Raw genomic sequence first — 26,172 nt, 5'->3', positions numbered from 1 at the left:
AAAACCATTTTCTACGGAGAAGTTACGTGCACAAAGGAGTAACTTTTTAGAAATTTACCAGTGATTTTTATCGTGGTAAATTGAGCCATGGTCCCAATGAGAGTACATGCTATTATTGCTAGAAATGCATAGAGCCTGTATTTATTTTCAGAAGGGTTTGGTATCATTTTTATTAGTTGCTCTTCACAAAAAGCAAAACAGAAACCACCCCAAAGTCTGAAAGGTAGATCAGATTTTATCTCTTTTATTTTTTTCTTTCCAAATGAGGAAACCACACAAAGTGATTTGCCCTGGGGTCAGCCAGCCCATTGGTGGCTGGCCTGGGGTTAGGTGTTCTGGTCTCTAGATTCCCAACCTACTGAATTGTCCCTGGGGACATGCCACAGGGCGCTGTGCAACCAGTAGCTATGCCGACAGACAGACAGACAGACAGACAGAGTGGCCCTCTCCCTAAATAATCCCGATTCACCATCGCACAGTCCCTTAGGGCTCAGGACTGCCTTACCAGTGAGCCCTTCTAAGGCAGTGCTTTTGGTTCCTATGTAACTAATACCACCTGGATGGAGTCCAAGATCCTCTTAATTCTGAATTCTCTTCTATAGCAAATAAGTCATATTATTATTTTTACTGTGATCTGGCCATGACCCTCAGGCTGTTCTAAAGTCCCTGTTGGCTGTCTTCCCCCGGGCAGACTGCTCTTCAGACAGAGTGTGTCTCTCCTGGATCTACCTGCACACAGGTGTGGTGGAGGGCTGGGGAAGAGCGCTTCCCAGGCTTGGCACAGGATAGCCACACAGGTAAACTCATCTCTATCCTCAGGAAGCTGTCAGGCTGAGCCCACTGCTGCCTGCAGACCAGTCAAGGAGAGCCAGCGCATTGCCTCCAGGCTCCCCTCAACAGCAGACTCCCGGGAAGAGATCTCAGCTTCTAGAAGGGGACAAGGCAAGATTAAGAAAACAAAACAAACCAGAAAATGTCGTAAGTCAGTGAAACAAGAGCCTTGGCCCTGCACCCAAGTTTCCAAGTTAGCAGATTACCCACATTTCCCATGACTGGCCACCACAGTGTGTCCCAAAGAGTGTTCTGTGGAAGACCAGCTCTAGGAGGCACGTTCTGGAAACAGGGTTTCATAGTCACATAAGTTTGAGAACCACCACATATTAGTCTTGTGGCGTCACGCTGGCACAGCAAAGGCTACGAGAAGTGCCACAATGAAGAACCCTTACTTTGTTCAACACGGTGTTCCCGAATTTCAACCCGCGGCAGAGCTGCCTCTGTATTTGTAGGACACTAACTACTTCAGAACATACTTTGGGAGCCGTCCTGGCGCCCCAGCCTGAAGTCAGTTCTTACCTCCCAGTGCGAAAGCTCTGTTCCTGCTCTCCCTGCGGTTCCCTTTCCAGGCCGTCTCCTTGGCCTCCCCTGTCCATACCTCAGGCGTCTTCTGTGTTTTCACTGTGTTGTTTCATTTAGAAAATGCTTCCCAGATGACGGGGAGTGACCCACTGGAAGATTTTCATCATTTTAGGGTCCTCGGGACCTCCCAGCCACTAGCCCTGGCCCAAGGGAAGTGGAGAGACTGTGCATCCCTGGCCAGCACCCTCCCTAAACTGTTCCTGTCTTTCTGCTGACATGGGCCTGGGTTTGTCTGCACTGAGAAGTTCCTGATCCTTCTGACCCTTTCCCCTCAATAGGATCTTTTCACCAACTTCTGTTCTAAAGAACCAAGTCTCTAACTCAGCGGGGGTCCTAAGGAATCCTGAGGCGCATTCCTGAGCCACGTTCCAGTCAAGGCAGGGGTTTTCTGGTTTCTTTCTTGTTCTCAGCCCTCCACACCTGCTCAACAGAACCTCATCGCTTTCCCTTTTCTCCTGTCTCCACCTGATCACTAACCAAGGGCTTTGGAGATAATTTATTCCGCCCTCTCCAGCCATGTTCAACGGCTCCCTTCTTCCTTGAATGCTCACACACACTCACACACACATACACACGCAAGCACCCACAGTCTCCCACCGACTCCGCGTTCCCATCTGTCACACTGTCCTCCTTCCACCTCGTATCTAGGTGCAGACAACTTTGCACAGTGTAAGTTAGAAAGCGGGATGAAAAAGGTAGGGGTTGCTTTCTCTGTCAGCACCTCTTCATTACGGCTGAGCTCGTTTACAACGAGGAGACTTTGCCTCCACCAGTCATAGCCCAGGAGGATCTTTTTACACCACAGATGTTCATCTACTTGCCCACAGCATGGTGACAAGCGACTGTGACTTCCCAGGTGGGCACAAGTGAGAAAGCTCCTGTCACTGCCCGGCTCGGGTCGGGCGTGACACGAGGAGTGGAGAAGCAGAGGAGACGTAAGGCCCAAAGAGAAGCCTGATCACTAACCAGAAAAAGACACCGCGATGATAAAGGGGACTCAGAATGAAGAAGGGTTCCTTCTTCTTCACCTGTCCCAGGGTGAGGGGTGAGTTTCCAGGAGTCTTTTCCCAGCTTACCGGAGAACCCTGTCATTATCAGCACTCTCTCCCTTGATCTTTTCCCCCTCCTCTTTATTCTTGGAATCATACAAAGCAGATAAACTGTCAACACTTATTGTCTCTGTCACAAAAGACAGTTTCGAATTATTGGTGAGCAACTGGTGGTCGCATAGGAGGGGGGAGAGGTGGTGGGCTGAGAATGATTGATTATGGGGCTTGGGGCTTAGATACGCACAGCAGAGCCTGGGCGGTCAGCCTGGGGACCCGCCATCCTTGCCCACATCGGTTTAAATTCAGCGATGGGAAGACATGAGCCCACGGGAAGGCTGTTTGCCCTGTGCCAGGAAGACGGTGCGCCACCCCAGGGCTCCAGGCCCTGCACAAAACAGGAATCAGACCCGTTAGACAGACCGTAGTCGAGGTGGGAGACAAAACCAGGCAGTCAGGGATGTTGGTTGGCTCACCTGTGGCCCCCAGGTGAGCAGTGGGTCAGTGTGGGTGCAATGCTCAGTTCATAGGTGCAGCCACCCCATGAGCCTTGGTTTAAAGCACTGTGTGGTCCTCACAGCCTTTGGTCCAGTTGGAGCTTCCATGTCCTTGACTGTGCCACAGAATCTGTCAAAGCCCATTTTGACAGGGGCTTGGAGCTGCATCGAGCCTCCCCTTGATGACTGAGAGCAGAGGTGAAATGACCACAGGCTCAGGCCCTAGGGTCCACCCTTGCCCTCCTAGCAGTGAGCCCGGCTATCAGTCCCTCATAGCTGAGCCCAGAGGAGCAGGGGGCAAGAACCCGAGGGCCCCTGAGCAGGCATTGCCCTCCACTCATCTGGGGGCGATGGCAGCAGTGGCCTAGGAGCAACCTGCAGGAAGAGTGGGCCTCAGAGCGCTGCATCCTGGCCAGACGTCTGGCTGTCCTGACCTCAGGCTCCGGCCACTTTGCACCAGGGGCCGCAGCATCAGGTCAATCAAGCCCAGCGCTGGAGGGGACCCCTGTGCAAACTGAGTGGCACCTCCCTGGCCTCCCCTCGCCTCATCTTCCCTCTCGTGCTTTCCCTCCCTTTTCCACTCATTTGCGGGTTTTTTCTTTGCCTCTCCTATTCTTTCTCTTCTTTTCTCAAGCCTGAGGACCTATCGGTCCAGTCACAGCTTATCCTTGCCTTGGACTTTACAAAGCCCCTGCCAGCAGGGTCCGTGGGACACACACTTCCTCCCCGGGTGAGACTGAAGCACCGGAGGGGCTCACACACACCCCCCCCAAGATCACATGGCTGAATTAACTTATAATCAGGTAAAAACACACGTTTCCTATCCTCACTGCTTCCATGAAGTCCTATGCTTGCTTCTAGACAGACGGCTATGAGGAGATGAAATAAATGAGCAGCCACTGCTCAGGAGGGTGTGCAGATGGTGTCGGGGAGGGAGCCGGGGCGTTCATCTCAGGGGAAGGCGAATGGCTCTTCCATGGGGAGAGCTTCATGGCAGGGTGAGGGCCTGACTGGAGAGCTGTTGGGGGCGAGTCTGGGGACGCAGCTGCCAGAGAGAATGTTTCTTCTTGAGCGAGCAGAAGGCTTCGTGACTCCGCTGACCATGCTGCGCCCGGAATTCACAGTTTGCCACATGGCCAAGCTCATCTGCTCGTCCCAAACGGGCCCTCTGGCCTGAACGCTACGGGAGCCCAGCCCTGGTCAGGGGTGGACAACAGTCCAGGCACATCTTGAGGCAGGAAAGGAAGCAGGAGGCCAGAGGCCAGACCCCAGGCCAGTGCTGGAACGAATGGAAGGAAAATCACCCTCCGTTCTTTCCCTCCCCCTCAAAAAAACCAACACCAAATTAAGACCAACTTGAAAACTAAAAATAGAGGATGAAGAGGAGACGGTGGCGAGAACAGCCCTAAAGGAAATTCGTTTTTGACCATAGGGGCTGGAAAAGACTTGTCTCTTCTCTCAGTTAGCAAAGTGGTTGATTGTGCAACCTACGAGACCCAGCGCAGCACCTCTTATCTGGGCTGTCAGTTAAACTGACAAAAGGGGAACTCTCCCCACAATGGAGCCACAGTTAGCTGGGACCCTGCCCTGGGACAGGTCTGGGACCCGCCCCTTCCAGGTGCCGGCTATCTGCTCACACGGGCCCCATGGGAACAGCAGCCCTCCTTCCCCTCCAGGCTAAGGGCTCCCTCTGCTCCGGGAGAGGCCTCAGCACAGGCTGTGCAACAGGAGCCCACACAGCATGGAGCAGAGGGGGTCATTCAGTCCAGGCTTCTCAGAGACAACCACAGCGCAGTTAATAAGTTAACCGTGTACAGGCCACCTCGTACCCTTAAAAGATAAGGGGAGCCCTCAGCCTGGTGTAAACACTGTTCGGGTCAGAGGCTCTGGGGAGATGTCTCTGGAAAATGGTGTTTCCTATGGTCAGAGCCTCCAGGGCCTCCAGGAAAGAAGCACAAGGACAAATCCCATGCTCCCACTGGACACTGGGGTGGGGCACAGGCCACACAGGCTGGTCCTAAATCCTCTCCTGGGCTCTGGCAACCCAGGCCCGGCTCCTTCTGCAGCCCTGCTTCAGGCCGCGGCTCTCCCATCACTTCCTCCAGTTTCCCAAGAACACTGGGAAGTCTGCCGACCACCGTGACTTAAAGATGAACCCAAACCATCGTTTACGAATTCCAAAGAGTTCTGATTTTCTCATGATGATTACTTGAATAATCACTCCACTGCTTCTCCTCCTCTTCCTCGCTCTCTCTCTTTTTTTTTTTTTTCCTTCTTCAAGTGTCAAATGATTCCAAAACATTGAGTGCATTTGGAGTCTGCTTGCCGGGTGCCCCGAGTACGGGCTTAACTTTGGAGCCGGCTCCGTCCTGGCTCTTAGAAAACAGCTTCCCGCTGTGAGATGTGCCCCTTGGTCACCAGGACCCGATTCGATCACCAGGATGAATGCACCAATTCCAATGATACCACTAGTCTGTAATTACAGATATGGGTACCACTGGTCTACTTCAAATGAACTTGAGCCAGGAGCCCCGGAGACCCAGGTACCAGTCAGTCCAGGCTCTGCTCCTAATAGGCTCTGTGGCCTTGGTCAAAGCACTGGCTCTCCCGGACTCAGTTTGCTCAGTGGTAAAACGAGGACATTTCCTCATCTGTAAAGTGACTAGAGGATCACTGAGGTCCTTCCCAGCTACTGCAATCTATGTCTTTGCCATCCATTGGATTCAGGCCTGTGCCTGGTCAGCATGCAGCCCTTTCGTGGTGGCACCTCTCTCCTTCCTGCCTCATGCTTAGTTTTTGTGTTGAAAGTTATGAGACTCAAGTTAGTGAGAGGAGGCTGAGCAGCAATTCACTCTCCAAATCAGGATTCCGATCAAGTTGGGGGGGTAGGGGTACAGTCAATGCCCAGACATGACATGCTAACCACTGGATGAATTATTTTCACTTCTGTGAAAAAGGCCTCTGCTATCGCTTCACCAAGAAGCCTGTCGCATGTTAAAACCACCGGTGTCACGAGCTGTCTCATGGAAAGTGGAAACGGGCAGGATGTGGTTTGAACCGACAAAAAAAAAAGCGAGGCAGCTCATTCCTCTTCAGGGAGTCTGACGTGATGGCAAGGGTACGAACCAGACTGGCTTCCTAACTGGCTGGTCAAGTCCGGATCAGCCAAACCAGTTGCTTGGTACCAAGGTGGTAAAAACCACCACCAACAATAGAACACATATGCACACGTCGTCAAAAACCAAAAACAAATCGACTAACAGTTCTTGTTTTCAGTAGTAAAACTTCGCATCAACTAACAACGTTTCTTGTTTCCAGTAGTAAAACTTTGCATCTATAGAGCAACTTACACATGTCAAGAACCGTTCAATTACACTTGAGATAAGCTACAGAGAAATGCACAGATGTGTTGATATTCCTATTTTCTAGATAAGAACACTGAAATAGGATATGGTTATGAATGTGGCAGGATACACAGAGGGCCCAGGAATCCAAGACTCCTGATGCCTGGTCCAGATCTAGCGTCTGGTTTTGCTGAATCCATGTAAACAGAGACCCATTTCAGAGAAAGAAGCAGGTCCCCAAGGCACACTTCCTGTGTCATCATAGCACCCACTATACTGGACTGCCTCAGTCTGGGAACTATGTTCCTGCTTTACCATGCGCCCCAGTGCCTGTCACCTTACCGGCCCATTGAGACACTCAGTAAAAGTCTGCTAACTCAACACTTGATTATAAATAATGAAAACACCCAGCGGCACTAATTTCCAAAGATTTAGGTACAGAACTCTCTGAGCTACCCAATGCTATTGTGGTAAAAAGTTTTCTGCCTTGCCCTCCTAACCCAGTTACATAGATGAAATGCCTTTTCGTTAGCTTTCCTGGAAAGTAGAAGCTCTGATGTGAAAAGGAGTTAAATGAGTACCTAGAAATCAATGGTGGTCCACATTTCTCAGAACGATAGACTCACCACCTGGCTCGATCCCTTTATATCCCAGGACCATCTCCACCAGACAGCACTGCTTCCCCAGGTCCCATCTGCAGGGACCTTTCTCGATGTGTGTGTTGACACTTGATGTCTTTGATGAGAGAAACGGTTGTGAGGAAAGGAACAATCCCAGCACCCTTGTTGATCAGCTGGTGTAGCCACATTTCAACTTGTCCTTCTAAAGGATTCGGGGGAAGTGACATGACGTCTCTGGGCGTCAGGTTCCTCATCTCTATAATCGAGTGATAACAGCACCCACATTGTGGGTGGTCGTGAGGATGGAGCGATGTCGCCTGTATCAGTACGTGGTACAGAGCCAGTGCCCAGTACGCGGCAGCAATTGTCCCTCTCACGGGGCTCTTGAAGCACTGTAATCGTCTTTAAATCATAAAACCTCAGCCTGCTTTTTTTCTTCATAGACATTATCCAGAGCAGCAGACTTTGTTTAATGTTTTCCTGGCTTCCTTCCCTGTTTTCAGTCTCTAGGGAGGAAGGGGGTAGGGCAGAGGGAAAAGGAAGGACATGCACATGCGGCAAACACCTCCGAGGAATTCATGGCACATGCACGCACATGCACACGCGCACACTCACGCACGCGCACACACACACATGTGCACGCGCACACACGCACGCACACATGTGCACACACATGCATACCCTTGCGTGCACACACATGCACACACCAAAATTACGTTTTATTTTCTGCACACGTGAGTAGTTAATATGTGATAAAAGTTAAACTTCACATCCGTGGGGAAAGAAAAGACCACTCAATAAATGAAGCCAGAACAACTGGCTGATTGGTTAGGAAAATGTGAGCCTATTTTTATCTTTTCACAACATACACCCAAAATTTTACATATGGATCAGAAATGAATGCCCCCCCGCCCCCGGATCCACAGAGAAATAGGTGTATTTCAGAAGGCAGGATGCCTTTCAAAGCGGAAAGGTGACAGAAAGAGAGACAAACATACAGATGTGACCACATGAAATACAAGCCTGTGAAGATGGCAAAAAATAACAACATCAAAGTAAATGTCACACCAGATTAAAACATTTCTAACATATGTGAGAGCCTATTACTCCATTGGGTTACTACCTTTTTGTTCATGTTTAAGAGCTCTTTGCATATTAAGGAAATCCGCACCTGTGTCTCATTTGTGTCATAGGCCATGATCTACTTGTTTGTGGTGCTCCCTGTTTTGTAGGCACTTTTCACCCGTATGCAGTTAAATTTGTAATTCTAACAGAAATTAACTATAAGCTGCCTTCATTGTGTGTGTCTATATACTATATGGTCACGTTTATGCCACCTGAGATGCAAACATGGCCAAGAATAACATAAGCTGAGCTACAGAACTATTTGCTGTTGTTAGAGTTTTAGTTGAGAGGGATTACACAAAATTTTGGATCTAGGCTCTTCTGCCTTAAAAAAAGAAAGAAAAAAACAGAAAAACCCTGGTGATTATTTTTGTTGGAATTTTGACATAAAGCTGCCATTCTTCAAGCCTTAGAGGCCTGTCTGTTTTCTATCCATGCCCTCATTTCTTTGTCTGAAATACCAGCCAAGTCACCAACTTTCACTGACTGTTTTCAGAGACAGATGCCAGAAAAGTTATCACATCCACAAGTGACTGCCTCCACCCTGAGTGGCAGGCACCGAACATTCTGTGATGTTATTCTTCATACCTTCCAAGGTCTCCTCAATCCATGTAAGCTAGATGTCAAGATGCCCAATTCCTTGACTGGTTTCCGTTCTGTTTCCCATGGAAACAGAATGTAGAATGTCTAAACAAGAACTAGAACAGGTAGGCATGAAATCCAACACTCTTGATTTCATTAGGTGTCTCTCAATCTCCATGAAGTTTTTATTAGTTCTGGTAACCAAGAGTGAAAGAAAGTAAGAAAGAAAGGAAAAACAGCAAGTCATTTGTTAAAGTCATAAAGCTGAACTAAATGGATCAAGTCCTCTAATTGACCTCGAGGAAGCTCAGGGACACTGCAGATCAGCTGCTAAATGACTTGTGATGTCTCGATTTAGAGTAGATGTCTGGCTCCCTAGCAAATTTGTCTGCCCATAAATTTCCTGATGAGGAAAAAGGCCTCTGCCAACATAGCCAGATCTTCGATTCAGTATGTCCGTCATTTGAGCTCATATCATGACTGAAAGCACATTCGATCTGGGTGACACAATATTTAAATTTAAAATTGCGTCCACAGTTCATTTCCAAGAGATCAGTTTATTAGTCTAGGTGGGAGATAGAAACCACCAAGGTTGTAGCTTGGAGGTTTATTAATTGGAACTGTGGGCTGGAGGCAGAAGCGCCGTCTGGCTTCAAACTGCCTGCCAAGGATGCCTGGTTTTAAGCACATTAGTGCCCCTTGTGGGAAATAACTGTTAAACATTTATTCTTGATGGTCTAGTTCAGGCTCCACAAGCCCTCATTGAAATGCCCAAAGTAAATTCTTAGTATAAGTCACTGGCATTGAAGGTAAGTCAAGCGCTTCTTACTGTCCATCAGTTGTCTGTTCAAAAGAGGACAACTAGTTACAGAAGCTGCATGGACATATTTGGGGCTTATTTACTAACTTTTCTACTCTTCAACTATTAGAAGGAGAGTTATCTGGACATTCTCCCTTTTAAACTGTTACATTTCCTTTTTTGTTGTTGTTGTTAGCTCTTAATATTTTTTCCATCAAGAAAAACAGGCTTACAGTAGAAATGTGAAGATCCTGCTTACGAATGCTAAACACAAAACAAGAAACTTAAAAATTTTGAGTTTCTGGAACTTTCTTTACCCAAGCAAGTAGCCTATATTCTTCCGGATAGGAAATTTCCTCCTACCAAAATAGAACTAACCAGTTCTCTCAACCAGGAAGAGTCATTACAAAAACAAACAGGTAAAACCATGGATACTGCCCAAACAGAATAGTTTTATGATAAAATTACTTCTTCCAGTGATTCCTTAATGACAGTAAAGTCAGAGCCATTGATGACGGATGGAATATCCCAAGAATTAATTGAACATTAAAGAAACGAGACCTGGCCACTCTACTTTTGTTTCTAAATATGAAATGCAGTATTCAGATGCTCTCTTCGATTTTCCTGTGGAACAGAGTTACTCCCAGGGTGAGTGGTGGAAGCTGTGTTCCCTGACAGCCTACAATGTGTGCACAAGTTGATATTTTGATCTTATCATCTTACTAATTTCCTTCCTATTCCTTGCCCTCCCATCCGCTTTACAATTCCCTAATTACCAGAATCAAAGATGAGCCTGACCCCTCTTGGGGTCAACTCACAGAAGACCTAGAATGTCCCTTCCATGGGGCAAGTTCACCCTGGTTCTGCCTGGGAAGTGTCAGGACATACTGGGTCATCCCTCAGGCATTCTCCCCAGGTACAAATGGGGGAAATCCTTCTTTAAATTCCCTTGAGGTACAGATTGCTCGTGCAGTATGTATTAATCTCATTCCACAAACTCAGATACCCAATAAATAACATATATCTTCATTTTATTTAAATCCAATTAAATGAGATTCTAAACCTGCCTTCCATTGGGCTGGCAGAAAATTTAATTTCATTCTTGATTGGCAGGGGGAGTTCACCCTTTCCCTAGGACAGAAGAATCCAAAGATTCTTGCCTAGAAATGGAGGATGAACCAAGATCTCCAGTTAATTGTGGCCAAAACTGGTGTCATTTCCCAGAGCCAAGGTGATCTCCTGAAGGCAGGTTTGAGCAGGAATCTCTGTCAAGTCTGGGAGCCCCAGGGTCCCAGACTAAGCCTCATCAGGTACCCTGGAAGCCGTCTCCTCAGAAGTTCTGCCCCATCACCAGGCACTATCAGGGAGCTAGGATTAGGCTCTGCTTCTCACTCTTGGAGGAGGCTGCCATGTTGCCCACATATGACCCATTAAATCTTCTTCCTTATCTCAGATTCCTCTCTCTCTCTCTCTCTCTCTCTCTCTCTCTCTCTCTCTCTCTCTCTCTCTCTCTCCAGTGAAGCCCCTCTGTGACCCCCCTTCAAATGCTCTGCCTTTTCAGCATCTCTCCAATCATGTCCATTTGGGGATACCTTGTAACAGGGTAATGTTACCTGTTTATGCTCTGAAAGGAAGCATACCTCCATCCCTCAAAACTGGTCCTCAATTCCTTCTAGAAACTCCAGCTTCTCTGAACACAAAGGGTCTGAAGGCAACTTCTGCCTTCCCATTGCAATCGAAATCTCCTAGACAAGGCCTGGTCACTGTGGATGGTCTTTTGTTTCTTCATTATATTTTAATGCACACTTATTTAACATAGTAAACACACCAATGCCATATTTGGTCTCTAATCATTCTATTGCCTGCTGTCTTTGTGACTCTTATTCTATCGTTGTGGTTTCTGTTGACTCTCACTTATGGTGACTTGTTTCCTGGTGTGTTTGCTGACTTCTATTGTGACCTCATGTTCCCTGGGCCTTTACCTACGGTTGATCTGGGTTTGAAGTGTGTTCCCCCAGGAGGTTTTGTGTGGGCCTGCCTGCCACCTGGGACACTCCCAGCCTGGAACCCTCTTGAATGGAATTATGGGCTTAGGATTTTGGGGGCCCCATTGAGAACTATGAATTCTGGCCACAGACCCCATGAGCATAGACTTATGGTTAGGAACTTTCATGGGACACTTTTGGGGGACTCTTTGGCTTTTGTTTTTTTGCTTTACCCAGGGCCAAGATTTAGACAAGCAAGTGTTCTTATTTTCCTGTCTGGTGGTTTTTTTTCTATAAAAGTCGACTCTTCAGAGGTCCTGGTTTTCCATAGGTATCTGTGGTCTGACATTCCAATCTCTGTCCAGTGCGCAAGGGTACAGCTTCTTACAGCCCAAGGTCTCGGCCACCGATGGAGAATGCCTGTGGGGTGAATAGTGGCTTTGGTCTTCTCTGACCTCCTCTCAGGGATTTAATGATTTCCCCTTCTTTCCTTTGACCTCAGCCCAACATTTGTAAAGTTATATAAGGGAGGTTTCTCCAAAGACCTAGGCCGCCATGGTGCCCACATATGATTTGCTACAAGTCTTTCTTTTTTGTGTGCCTACAATAATTTCTCTTCCCACCCCTACCACTTCTTCTTGTTCCCTCAGTCCTTCCAACACTGCTATAACCAAATTCCTATATTTAATCCTCTGTGTTTGAAATACTTAGTATGATTTCTGCTTTCCTGACTGGACCTCTGACACAGACACAATCCTGAGTCTGACTTATCTCCCAGCCCGATCTCCATCTTCTCATCTCCCCACTGCAGGGACCAGTAACTGGGCGGCAAAGGAGGTTATGGATAAGAAAACACAAAGCTAAAACGAAACTGAGTAACTCACACACATCAATTGATGCAACTGCATAAATTAGTGTTTGGGAAAGAAAAGGAGCTTGGGAGTCAGTAGTGGGTTCAAAGTTTTTCTGTACCTGCAGGCAGTGTTACCTTAGGAAAGATACTCATGGGTTATGGGTTGAATTTTGTTCCCCAAAAAGACATGCTGACCATCTAACCTCCCCCCACCCAGAATATGACCTATTTGGAAATAGGGTCATTGAGATGTAATGAGTTAAGTTGAGATAAGGTCTTACTGGAGTAGCGTTGGTCCTTAAACCAATAGGACTGGTGTCCTTCCAAGAAAAGAAGACTAGACACCAAGACACAGAGAGGGGAGAATGGGATGACAGAGGCAGGGCCTGGAGCGATGCTGCCACAAACCAAAGAACCTGCAGAGGCGCTAGGCAGAGGCCAGGCAGGATTGTGCCCAGACTCTCACAGGGAGCGTGGCCCCACGCTCACCTTGAACTCAGACCTCCAGCCTCTAGAACTGTGAGAGAATGCATTTCTGTCGGGTAAGCCGCCGCGTTTCCGGTTCTTTGTTATGGCAGCCCTACCAGACCAATACGTTATCTGAGTCTCTGTTTCCTCATCTATAAAAGTGGGATAACAACACTTTATCGAGTTGCCTTGAAAATTAAAATAAGATACTGCATGCAAAGCATCTGGCTGGAAGAATGCAAAGAAGGCATACTAACTGTTACCATTATTTTGCAATAGTGAGTGAGCTGGCTGCCAACATGACTTCTTTCCTGTCCATAGTGGCTGCCTACACACACATACACACATACACACACACACACACACACACACACACACACACACACAGAGTTATATGTCGATGTCACCCTGTGCTATTTTGTAGCAAAGTAGGATGTACCTTTTTTGTCCCTTTAGAAACTTCCAGAGTGCTCACTTCAGCCAGGCTTGACTTTTAGAAAGGTTTGGCCAGGTGTGACGCGATCCACATCCAGCGATAGCCCTGGAGACAGGACAGTTGGACAATGTCACGCTGTTAGCTCGGCCCCTGCCCCACCTGGAAACGTTGCTCCCTGTGGCTTTAACATCTGTGGCCTTAACTTATAATGACAAGGTTATAAAGAGTTGAATGGAAAGTGTGTTTGTTTTACACTTGCCAAGGTGTTAGCCCATGATTAATAAAAACGACCATAACTTCTGTCTTTTGGTATGCCCTTCTTTAAAAAAAAAAAGTTGATTGCTGGATACAGCCCTGCACTCAGGCAGAGGGAGACAACAGGTTTGGTTTGAATCCCTGTGGGGATCCAGAGGGGAGAAGCCTGCAGCACCCAAATTCCTCCCCGGGTACTCAAGGGAACTGCCTGTCATTCTTACGACCATGTAGGAACCCTCCAAAATAATTTTTCCAAGGAAGTAGGTAACTTTCCAAAATGTCCACAGTGTGAATGAGAAACAGAGAGGCTGCAGCCTCGCACATGCACACACAGAGAGCCCAGCTGCAGAGAGAACACGGATGTGCCTGCCTTGGGCGTCCCCTCGGCTCTGGCCACCAGCTGCTCAGAGCTGAAAATGGAGCAGCCACAGACCAAAGATGCTGTCTGCAAATATGCTCCCATAGCCCCTGGCAGCTCCGACTGCCGAACAAACCAGGGCTCCAGAAACACAGCACAGCTCCGGCACCAACCTGCTGCCTGTCCCACCACCTCACCTCTGAGCCACGCGGGACAGAGCCTTCCACAGCGCACCTCTCCGGCAAACACATGACTGTCTGAGGAGGAATCTGTCCCTGGGAACTCTAAACAGCAATTAGGCAAAATCCTAAATTACAGAGTTCTCACTCCGCACAGAAATGCACATTATAATTTTGCCTCCTCCAAAAGCCCACAGCCTGATTTTGCTCCCATCTGCAAAATGCTTCTGTCCTCCAAAGCACCTCCCCAATGGGGCTTTCCTGGACAAACCATAAAGGGGGCTCACGGCAGCCAGCTCCCAGCTCTGGTCTGTATGCTCCTCCTGCTGAGATCCCAGAGGGAGGGGACGAGGGAGAAAGGGAGGGAGGGGGGAGGGAGGGAACTTTTTTGTATTGTTTTTACCAACCACAAATCCGTGTTGGGCAGTGACTATGTGCTAAGCACTGTTGGGGACAGAACAAAGTATGAGATATATCCCAATGTAGTCAGAAAAGGGAAGAAAAAGCCAAACAACAATTTAAGCACTTAATTCTATGCCACAGGTAATTTACGGTTGCAGAAGTTCAGAGAGGGGAGGCTGCTGAAAGCACAGGAGGAAATGTTTCATGCAGGAGATGGAACCTGAGGTGGACCCCAGAAAAGCAGAATGTGAACAGGCGGGATGGGGAGAAGTGGTCCAGGCAGGGAAGCCAGCTGAGTCCTGGGTGGCCACTGGGGCAGGAGGCCGCCCTCCTCCCCTGACCTGGAGCTGCCTTCTGGCCTCCGTGCTCCCCGATGAACCCGGGCGAGTGAAGGTGACATGCACTGAAGGTGAGCTCCTGGGGGGACATCCACCTGCCCATCCTCCGTGTTCTTTAACTCACCATCACCTCCTTGTGTTCTGGAGAGCGCCCCAGCGTTCTGGGCGTGGGTGGCCACACCTGAAGGAGGCAGAGAAATGTCAGCAAGGAGGCCATCCCTGCCCCTGCCTTCCAAGTGCTGGGAGGTTCTGTGCCTTTTGGGGTTTGTCGGTCCCCTGTGTCTTCCAGCCCCATCCTATGTGTCCTTGCAGATTTTGGTCCAGAACCAGAGAGTGCAGAGAGTGCTCTACCCAGGAGGCCATGGGATTTCCTCCTCGCGCTGTGATGTGGCTGTGGCTCCACAGAGCACAGGGCTCATGGGGTGTGGGGGGCACTGGCTCCTCCTCCAGTTGCCCCCAGGCCTGGGGAGCCTCCCCTTCTTGGGACTCTACTGACCTGTTCCTAACCTCCTGGATCCTAGGAATTTCCGAGCTGTGACCTGCGTGAGACGGCCACTCTCGCAGTCTGGGCTGTCTGGGAGAGGCCCCTTCCTGGGCCAGGCACATCTGAGCTGGGCCTGAGGAGCAGGAGCCCAGGACAACTGAGGCGGGGGAGGCAAGGGGCTACCAGGCGTTTCCCGGAAAGCACGACTCGCAGGGCCTGCTGGGGCCAGCGCTTGGGGGGCCTTGAGCACAGCCTCGAGGATTCGCCCTGTGATAAAGCAGAGCCATCAATGGGTTTTCAGCAGAGGAGACACATGGTTAGATCTGTGTTTTGGAACGCTAACCCCCAGCTTTGATATTTTTAGCTATGAAACGTTGCCTAGGTTCATGAATCACTTTTTGCAGGTCTTGTCTCGTAGCTTTTCATCCATCAATACCCGTCTCTAATTCATTATCCAGACCCCCAGGGTACACATATTTATGGGGATGTGAGAGGTAGTCAAGTGAAAAATGGGAGTAGGGAGAGAATTCTGAACGGGGGGCTTTGAGGTCCCTCTGACTGTCACCCTGTGACCCAAGGTAAATTCTAATTTCTCCACAAGTCATTTGGATTTTTTAAATCTCTCACTTTCGCAATACACCAGAGTTAGATTGTTGTGTACTTGTTCCAATGGGAGAGGATGTGTATAAACCATGTGACTATATTATTCCTGGGGAAATCAAGAGCATCTGTGTGGGTGAGAGAGTCTGATGATGGCGATTTGCAGCATTAATAATAATATTGTCACTTAGGCAGCATACCAGAGCCAAGAGGCTTCCATCAATCTCACTTGAGCCCTGTGACCACCGAAGCATGGGCTCCAGGGTCAGGCTGCCTGGATGGACCCCAACCCTGCCATTTATATGCTATGCAACCTTGAGGAAGATACTTAACCTCTCTGTGCTGCATTGGCCTCATTTATAAAATAGAAATTATAACAGAACCTACCTCATGGGGAGTTGTAAGGACTGGATGGATCAATCCACACAAAGTGCTTATAATAGCATCTGGCACATGGGGAGCAGGTTCTAACAGCACGTTACCTATTTTTCTTCTCCTTGTCCTTCTGGCTACTGAGACATGGCCAGAATTGACTTAAATTTGTCGCTTTCCCATGGTCTCACCATTGATTTTTGGCCCTTCCACGTCCAAGGAAAGAGCCCCTGGCTGTGTTCCAACATCGGTGAAGTTCCTGTTCGTACTTTTTTCCAGTACATTCCAGCTTGATTCCAGAATGCCTGTAGGTCTGGCTCTTTCCTTGGATTGTGTGAATCCCCATCTAATTAATAATTAACATCTTTGTAGAGATTTAGGGTTGGATGGCTGGCACTGAATTACTCTAAGTAATTGTCTGATGTGAAGTAAACCAGAAGCATTTGTATTCCAAGTTTCCAGAATATTCTAGGCACTTGTTTGGTGAATGAATAAGTGATGGAAAGGGCAACAATAGAAGGTTCCACCTGGGCTAGTGTAGACCCAGGATTCCATCGTGCACATTACTCATTGAGTCAGCCTGGTACTGTGAGTAGTTATAAAATGATCTCATTTAATTTACTAAGTGTGAACCTTAAATCATACTGCAAAGCTGAGCACAGTCATGAAATCACATCAATTAATTCTAGTCAACTGACCAGATACTTTGATACTTGATAAACTTTAAAATGCAGTGCTTATTGATTTAGATTAACTGTGACTTAAGAAAACTAAATTTATAGACTTATGACATTGGCAAATTAGAGGATATTTGACTTACAAAAAGCATTCTTCAACTTTATAGAAAAAGAGCCACTGGAAGAAGCACCTGTAAATTTCAAGCTCCCCATGGGTGTTAAAAATGTAATTCAATTTACTGAAATTCATTTTTTCCAGGAGTACATCCACCGCACGAATAAATCCAGCTGTAGGATTCTGCCATTTAACTAAGTAGAAATGGTCCAAGAGCAAAGGCAGGTGCTAATGAGTATACAGAACTTGTAAAAGAGAAATGTATTAAAGACGGAAAATGGGACAAAGAACCAAGGATGACTAGGAAAGGGAGGGAGGAAGAGGAAGAAGAATGCCAGAAAGGCTAAAACCCAAAAGCAATGAAGGCTTGTGGCACATCCCGAAGACGACGAAAGGTGTTTATGTGTCCATCTCTAGCTTAGAAGAACAGAGAGGCTGATCCCGCTGGGCCGGCAGCATAGGGTCAGAGGGAGCAGAGAAAGAAGCTCCTTTACTCTAACACCGTCAGAGCAGGATCTAGACACTAAAAGGCGAAGGCATATGCCACTTTAACTCAAAACGCAGCTGCCCCTGCTCATGACGACACCAGCTAACTGGAGAGCTAGCTTGGGCTCTCCTTCTGGCTCTTAGCTGGCACAGTGGCCCGACCTTTGATTCAATCTTTGTCTCTCTTCCCTCTACCTAATGCTTTGGCCACTTCCAGACCTGGGATCTCCTGTTCCTTTATTACTCTTCACCCCTTTGGCTCAGTTCTTCACCGTCCTTATTTCCTCCTTTGACAGAGCTAACAGATTGGAAGAACAGAGGCATGCTGCAGGCAGCGTGCATCTGGAGTAGAGCAGAGCCCTTAATCAGGCCTCTTGTTGAAACCCCACTGGAACGCCCTGGAAGGTTGCACGCTACCTGATGACGGAATCAGGCCAGCCGTGTTTCCCACGAGTGCTTTACGGGATTTCACAAGATGAGATATCCTTGCACACAGACACACAGAAGATTCCATGTTCTTAATGGTTCACTGGGTACGATAAGAGAGACTCTGAGAACTGTTTTTTTTTTGTTTTGTTTTGTTTTTTTAAGTAAATCTTATCAATATTTAGAGGAACAGTTTCTCCACAAGATACGTTCGGAAAAACCCTGCATTTGGGCTGATTCACAGTTGAGTGAGTAACTGCCCTCAAAGTCTACTGTTCAGTGTCAATGTGTGGAGACATTTCTCGTGTAGATCAAAAGGCTCTGTATTTGGCTCTTGACAGTTCAACTTTTTTTTTTCTTAATCAATGACGTGGAGTGAGGAATAAAATCCATGCCTGTTGATTGGTGGGGAGCACAGTTAATATCATGGAAGGCAGGGTCAAAAATCCAAATACTCTGGACAGTGACTACTCACTGTTCCTTTGACTTGCATCCTATGGCACCCACATTTAAGTTTAGAGAATTCAGTGCACAGAGTCTAACAGGGTTGCTGACTTAGCTTCAGTTCATGCATGGCCCACAAGCACAAGCTGAGTCAACATAGTAACACGAATACAATCTAAAGCCACGTTAACAGAAGTTTGTTGTGCAGAAGTTCATGTCTGGCGTGTATATTCCATCCCAGGCACTACATTATAAGAGGGCTACTTGAGACTAAATAGTGTGCAGGAGATGTTGGACAGGGTGAAAAACTCCATTATAGAAAAACTGTCTGAAGCCGTTAAACATGCTTAGCTAGAATAAGAGAAAACTCTTGGAGGACAGAGTATTGATTTGTCTTCGGTACATGCAGGATTTTCATGTGGACGCTGTGTAAGCCAAACTTCGCCACCACAGAAGACCGTTCTGTATTTCATGCGGCCCAGTCATGGGAGAGGTTGTCCTTGTAAGTAGTAAATTTCCCATCCTGGGAACTGTTACAACAGATGCAGAGGCCCTCGTGTCGGGCTAAAGAAGAAGGGGTGACATCAAAGGACACGTCCGGCTCAGATGCTACAATTGTTCAGGTCTTGTAAACATTTAACTACCGCATTTGGTGGGGGAGCAGAGCTGGGACCATCTAGCCTGTCCGCCACACATGTCACAGAATCTTCTCCCATGCTTAACGCTCTGTGAAGTTTCTGCTCTGAATTCTCAGGTCCATCTGAAAATGAGAGACACCAGGAACTGCAGCCACTGAGGCCCCGAGCTGCCCTGGGGCCCGTCATATGGCGTGTGTCCAGCTCATTCTTTAATGCTGCACGATGCCTCCAGATCTTTCCAACAAATTCCTCTTTTTGTTCAAGCCGTGGTTTCTGTCCCTGACAAACTGAAGAACTTTACCTAAGACCCCAGTCTAGCACCTTTTACAACCTTATCTCACCAGAAGACAGTTCAAGTCTATTCAAGCAGGAATTTTTGTCAGAGATGGATAATATACGTATCCTCCATCCTTTACTTCAGGCATCGAACTCCACAAACCGTAGAGCAATAGGACAGGGAATCCCATATTAGCCTCATGGTAATTCACCCTCAAGTGCATATGGTACCTGTAGAAGGCTGCTGTGAACAGACTAGCTTACATTTAACTTTTTAAAAATACATGTCCTGCAATGCACATTTTCTTTGGTAGGCAGCCCTTCATTATGTAAATACCAGTTTCTCTCTGAAATGTCTCACTAATGGTGTAAGTTTTATACCTATCGTTTCTGGCCTGGAACCAAGAAAATGGCACCACCACTAAACATTCACTTGTTACACAGCTGGTCTGACAGTTAATTAATGGGCTTTATTAGGCTGGAGGGCGGGAGGCCTCCCTGAGCCAAGTTTAGGACCCAGTTGGGTCTCAAAGGTCATGTGCCTCGGATGAAGCTTAAACATCATGCTGTTAACTCCCAAACTCTTGGCAGAGCACAACTTTCTGTTCTGAAAGTAATGGCCTCATGTCTCTCGTGAACGAGTCCTGTTAGAGATCAAAGCAATCTTTCATAACCTGGTTTTGATGAGTTAAGGGAAAATGAACCAGAAACATGAGGATTAAATGTCCCTTAAAACTCCCCTTGGGGTGTGTACGCACTGAGAAGAATGTGCTGGGCCAAACAGTATATGGGATTTTATCAGACCCCAACCATGTGGGGAAACAGAGCAAGGCTTCTGACAAATTGAGGCTGTCTGGTTTTGCCTCCACCTAATTGGTCTGTATTATGGTCCTTAAGGGGGTCTTGTAAAGGAAAGGGCACCTGTGCTCTCCTGGGGGGGCTGCTCCCAACCAAAAGGCTAAATCTCATCAAATGGACCAATTGTAAGCATCTAAAATTTAGGTTGTTACTTTTGCTTTAAATCACTCATTACATGAAGTGATTCTGCACAGTTATAGGTGTCTCTCAGGGCTCTGGGCTTACAAGAAAAAATGATTTCTGTGTATGTGTTAATTTCTCACTAAAAACCAGCTCTCTCCAAGGGGGTTCTATAACATGTACAACATCAAAGAGGAATGCAAATGCAATCTGTCTTTCCAATGTGCAATGAATGTAAGACCCTAGAGGGTTTTGTTTATTTGTTTTTAGTGAGGTGACATTCACATAACATAAAATTAACCATTTTTAGTGAACAATTCCGTGGCATTTGATACATTCACAATGTTGTGCAACTATCTCTGCCCATTTGCAAAACATTTTCATCACCCCAAAAGGAAACCCCACACCCATTAAATAGTTGCTCCTAATCCTTCCTCTCCCCAGGCCCTGGCAACCACAAATCTGCTTCCCATTTCTGTGGATTCAGCTGTTCTGTATGTCGTATCAGTGGACTCATACAATAAGTGACCATCTGTGTCTGGCTTCTTTCACTTAGCACAATATTTTTGAGGTTCATCCACATTGCAACATGTATCAATACTTCATCCCATTTTATGGCTGAATAATATTCCATTATATGTTCATAACCACATTTGTTTGTCTAGTTACCATTGATGAACATTTGGGCTGCTTTCACCTTTTGACTATTGTGACTAATGCAGCTATGAACATATGCGTACGTGTGTGTACATGTGTTTATTTGAACATCTATTTTCAATGCTATGGGGTATATACATAGGAGTGGAATTATTAGAAGACCATTTGATGCTAGAAAGAGCTGTAGCAATACTCTGTGTGTCCATTTTCCCCAAAGCCTTCACACACACAGGTAACAAGCTCTGTAGCTGTAGCTTCTCTGATCTTCCACCAATAGACCTATCACCAGTTCCCTTAAACTGGAACTAAAACTGCAACCTGGCATTTCCATGTCCTGAGGCCACGAAGGGAATAGATAAAAGGGAGATCACAGTGATGGCTGGAGGGTGGGTGCTGAACAGTGTTCACGGAAGCTGGGGCTCACCCCTTAGGGTTTCTGTACTGCCTGCCCCATGGTCAAGTTAAAAACAGGACTACATCAACTCCACATGGCAGAATCACCAATGATTCACACTCCGCCAGACTGAAAGTCTGGGTCGTCTGATCAAGCAAAGAATCTTAACTAACTGAGGTGCTGGTGAAGGCGAGGGAGCGGTGCAGTAGACATCCCATCACCCCACTCTCACGACCAGCTGCAGAAAAGCAGACTGCCATCTTCACCAAGATTTCCTTGCATGCTGCTAATGTGTAATAATCTCCTCCCTTTTCGTGTTTACATAGAAGTTACACCCCTCAGTGCATGCCCCCAAGGGAAAACATGTATCATAAAAACATATACACTTATGTTCACAGCAGCATTATTCCTAATAGCCCAAAATGGACACAGCCCAAATATCCATCAACTGTTACTTGAATAACTAAATCGTGGCTATCCATACCATAAAGTATTATTCAACAATCAAAATGAATGAAGTACATTAGGAATAGAAAAATATGATGTATCCCAGATGCAATAGAAATGGAAAAAATCATAAGGGAATCTGCTGCACAATTTTATGCCAATAAATTTGGAAATATAGGTGAAATTGCTCTTTTCTAGAAAAAAATAGCTTTCTGAAACTGACTGAAGAAGATATAGAAAAACTGAATGAAACAATTTTGGCACTAAAAAATTGATTTGACAATCAAATGTCCCCACCTCCCAACAACCTCCCCCAAAAGACACTAGTCTTAGATGATTTCAACAGTGAATTTTACTAAACCTTCAAGAAAAGGATCATCTCTATCTTATATAAGCTTACAGAAAATTGAAAAGGAGAGCAAGCCACTTAATTTGTAAACCTATTATAGGTTTGACACCGAAATGAAACAAGTACAATACAAGAGAAAAAAACTACAGGGAATCTCACTTAAAAATATAGATGAAAAGTCCTAAATAAATATTAGCAAATTAAATCCAACCAGTATATATTTTTTAAAACGATCATTACTAATTATGGTTTATCCCAGGAATGTGGGACCATCCGAAAAATAAAATAACGTATTTTCTAAATTCAATATCTACTCTCATCTAAAAGAAAACTCAGGAAAAACTAGAACTAGAAGGAAACTTCCTTAATCAGATGAAGGCTTTTTACTAAAAACCTAGAGCAATTGTATCACTTACTTCTGGAGTATTCCCATTAAAAGCAATAACAAGGCAAGCAGGGCAGCTATGGCTGCCAGAATTCAACTTTACACAGGAAATACCAGTGAATGCATTAAGAAAAAACGAAGAAAAAGGAAGAAAATGTGTGAGGTTTGGAAAGTAAATGAAAAAACTATTTCTAGGTATAGAAAATGCAGAGACATCAACAAATAATCAACATATAAAATTCAATGTATGTTTGCCTGTATGCCCGCAACAATATTTTAGGAAATAAAATTGAAACAAAAAATGGCCAATGCACAATAGTAGCAAAAACTGTAAAGAACCTAAGAAATAATATCACATAAAATGTTTAAGAGCTTTCTGGAAAATAAAAATAAAACTAGTAAAGAACATAAAAGAAGATCTGAGTAATAGGTAGGAAGACTCAAAAGCCTAATGTCAATTCTGCCTACATTTTCTACAAATTTAACTAAATTCCAAACCAAATCCCTGTAGAATATTTTGAGTTTCTAAATTGATTCTAAAATTCATATGAAAATTTAAATTATGAAAAATAAGGATCATTTTGAAAAGAAGAACAATGAAGTGGGCAGAGAAGTTGCCTTGCAGATATAAAAATATTCAAATATTCAGCCGCAGGAATGGAAATACAGAATTCTGGGCAGAAAACAGACACTGGAACCGAACAGAGAGCCTAACGCAAATCTATTTACATATAAGAAAGCGGAATATGATCTAGGAAGCAGTACAGATGAGTGATGAAAGGATGGAAACACTGGCTTTTCATATGAAGAAATAGCATTAGATTCCTATACCCATTAGACAAAAATAAACTCTGGAAGAATTAAAGACCTCAATGTGAAAAACTGCAACAGAGAACTACTGGAATGTGTAGGAGAATATCTTTAGGACCTCGAATGAATATGCCTTTCGTGAATCTGCCAAGACCTTCCTGCTATCCTGGCTACCCTGTGCTAGTTCACCACACGATTGCGAGTCTAGCTTTCCCAAGGAGAATCTTAAGGCAGTACTTTCCCTGACTGCTTCCCAGCCAAGGTGCAGCACGTGACCGAACAGGCCCATCAGACGCCACAAGAGGCCTCAGGCGGAAGTGAGGAAGCAGGCTGGCTGCTGGACCTCCCGGGGCCTCCACTGTTTCGCTGGAGTGTGGAAGGGCAGAGTCCTGTGGTTCAGGGATTGGTGGCAGATTCCTGAAAGAGCTAGTTGGTTCTGGGAGTGTTCATTTCATTGAGTCTCAGGCCTCTTTTCCCATTACTCCCAAACCTTACGTGAGCTCCCTAGCGTCTCTCATAAATTTCTTTTCTGCTTAAACTAGTCAGACTGGATTTTATTGCAACTTATTACAATAACTGACATACCCAGAAGTGAAAATGTCTTTATGACAAAATATACCATAATCAAAGTTAGAGATTTAAAAAAAAAAACAGCTTGGAGAAGATATTTGCAGAATCTATAACAAAGAAGTTGATAAATATATTTTTTAATCAGAGAACTTATATTTAATGGAGAAAACATAAATCAATAAACAAACAAATAAATAAGAGAATGGCTGCACCCCAATAGGAAAGTGGGGAAGAAAATGAAAATAGGTAATTTTCAAAAGTGGAAATCCAAATGCCTTTATTTTTATATACATATTTTTTGCTTATTTTAAAAATTATATAAATAGAATTATGGTATTCACATTTCCTATTTTTTTTCACTCAAGGTGAGCATTTATGAGAGTTCAGTTGCATCTTGAGTCAAAAATTAATAGAATATGTATACCATAATGCTATTTATATAAAATTTTTAAATAAGAGAAAGCAATACTATGTGATTTATGAATATATTAAAAATGCAAAAAAAAAGTGAAAAGCTGGAATCTTGCACAGTAAGCTATGATAGCAACGTCCTTCCAAGGTAGAGAGAAAGGCCACTGAGTGTACAAAGGGCACCAAAGACTCAGTTGCATTTTATTTCTGGGAATAAAAAAATAAAGGGTTGGCAGTCGTTAATGGTTTGGTATGGATTCTTCTACTCCATTTCCCGCACCTACATAAGAATTACAATTTTTAAAATGTTCCTCTCATTTCTCTCTTTCTCTTCTATAAACTGGGAGAAAGATAAACACACCATTTAATCTGTAAGTAATCGGATGTTGTAATAACATTGTGAGAGAAACAATGGCATATTCTCTGTGTAAAAATTACAGAGGAAAACCCCATATTGGATTCCCCAAAAAAATGAGCTTTAAAAAAACTAAGTAAATGGCTGCAGCTTTATTTTCAATTCAGTTTTAAATTACGCGTGCACTTCATTCTCATGAACTAAAGATTAAAAAAAAACCATGAAGATTCATTTATAATGATTTTTAGGTCTCAAAAAAGTAAGCGATGTTTGTTTTATTGTCCTGGCATCGTCATGTTCTCCTCAATAATTCTGTATCTCTGTGGAGCCATGAATCGGAGCCCCTCAGGCCACAACTGTGACACACACTTGTCATTCACAGGCCAAGCCACAGGATGCCACTGTTGCATTTGTGCTATAATCAACTTTTACTTAAGCTGATGTAAATGAAGAGAGAAAAATCTCTTTTTTACAAACAGACACATGACAACTACTATTTAAGGTTTGATTCTAACTTATTTTTCGAGTTCTGACTAATTTTGAAAATCCCTTTACATTGGGGTTTGAACATCACATATTGAAATTATCTGAGTCTTTTACTAATGGCATTCAAGAACCAAACTAAAACAAATTATTTTAGACCAGTTAAGAAAAACACGTGAGCTCCCACAAATGCTTAGAACAAAGCCCTCTGACAGTTCAATTCTCCAAAGTGGTTTCTATGCCAGCTACTTGAGGTCGATTACTATATACATATAAGACTCACGAGATCTCTGTGCTGTATTACTTGCTAAAACTGACAAATAATATATTCATTAGTATTTAATCCTCTCTAAATTTGTTTTTTAATGGGGCCAATGTATTTTTGAAATCAAAGTGTTGGGTAAATCAAATACTGGTTTTCCTTTGATTTACCTAAAGATACTTCATTTGCATTTCTGACTGAACCACAACTAATAGTTATACTTGGCACATTAAAATTTCTGACCCTGTCCCAGACCTGGGTAAGTTATTAAAGGTTTAGATGTTAACAATTATAAGTCACACAGAAACTGACACTTGAGGGGAAGTATTCCTTATGGCTTATGAATTAATAAAATGTACAGAAAGCCATTCCCAAAGTAGAATACATCTTATTAATAAGCGATTACACTTATGAATATCTGGTCTATGAATATAGGAAAGAAATTGTAGTCTCTCAAAGACACTGTAGTTGAATTAGAGACACATGACACATCCATATAAAAAAACCAACGCCATTAGGAAAATGAAGTGCCAAAATATTTTAAAGTGTCTGTTTAGAAGAAGAGAATCTCCAAGGACTGGAGCAACTAGGAAAGGCTTTGGAGGAGGCGAGCCTGCAGGCTCCTTGCCACTTCCTTGCCGAGTTTCACCTGTCCTCCCAGTCCCTTTCCTTGCCAACTCAGTCAATCTCTGTCTTCTAAAGATTTTCATAGCTCTTGAAACATGTGTTTAGTTACAACTCTCAAAAACTGTTCATTGATTTATTCAACAATACTAGACACAAAGAATACAATCAACATGGTTCCCGTCCCTGGTGCTTATGGTGTAACAAATGCATTGCAATTGCTTGC

The 26,172-nt window shown here is 45.0% G+C and overlaps 1 long non-coding RNA gene across 1 annotated transcript in view; it reads right to left on the bottom strand.

Annotated features, from left to right (window-relative positions):
• LOC109446218 (uncharacterized) overlaps window positions 1-26,172 on the bottom strand; it is a 41,903-nt gene that overhangs the window by 5,100 nt on the left and 10,631 nt on the right. Inside the window, exon 4 of the long non-coding RNA XR_016021188.1 lies at window positions 730-927. This is a non-coding gene — a long non-coding RNA (uncharacterized LOC109446218). The remainder of the gene's footprint in view (window positions 1-729; window positions 928-26,172) is intronic.

This window comes from Rhinolophus sinicus, chromosome 4, assembly GCF_057876585.1.
Source record: "Rhinolophus sinicus isolate RSI-liver-muscle chromosome 4, RSI-T2T, whole genome shotgun sequence".
NCBI classification, from domain to species: Eukaryota; Metazoa; Chordata; class Mammalia; order Chiroptera; family Rhinolophidae; genus Rhinolophus; species Rhinolophus sinicus.
Note: the sequence above shows the minus strand (reverse complement) of the source record. Positions and strands in the feature narration are given on the sequence as shown.